Source organism: Etheostoma spectabile, unplaced genomic scaffold (genome assembly GCF_008692095.1).
Source record: "Etheostoma spectabile isolate EspeVRDwgs_2016 unplaced genomic scaffold, UIUC_Espe_1.0 scaffold395, whole genome shotgun sequence".
NCBI lineage: Eukaryota > Metazoa > Chordata > Actinopteri > Perciformes > Percidae > Etheostoma > Etheostoma spectabile.
The window spans coordinates 238,179-238,384 of NW_022605600.1; the positions used below are offsets into that span (position 1 = coordinate 238,179).

A 206-nucleotide genomic window follows, 5' to 3' on the forward strand; every position below is an offset into this window, starting at 1 on the left:
GCCTGTTATGTTTAATTTATCAGCAATAAAGACATTTTTGTTAAAATGTTTTTCTGATCATCAATGACATTCAAAACGGTGATAATTGAAACAGATATACAACACACCATGTATAGAAACAGACCTAAGTACTACACAGATAAGAATATATGCCTCTACTGTAGTCAAAACCTACACAGTCGACAGAGACGGCATCTTGGAAGTTT

At 33.5% G+C, this 206-nt stretch overlaps 1 protein-coding gene across 5 annotated transcripts in view; it reads right to left on the reverse strand.

Annotated features, from left to right (window-relative positions):
• Positions 1-206, reverse strand: part of rfc4 (replication factor C (activator 1) 4) — a 32,629-nt gene that overhangs the window by 29,883 nt on the left and 2,540 nt on the right. The gene's annotated exons all lie outside the window — the stretch shown is intronic.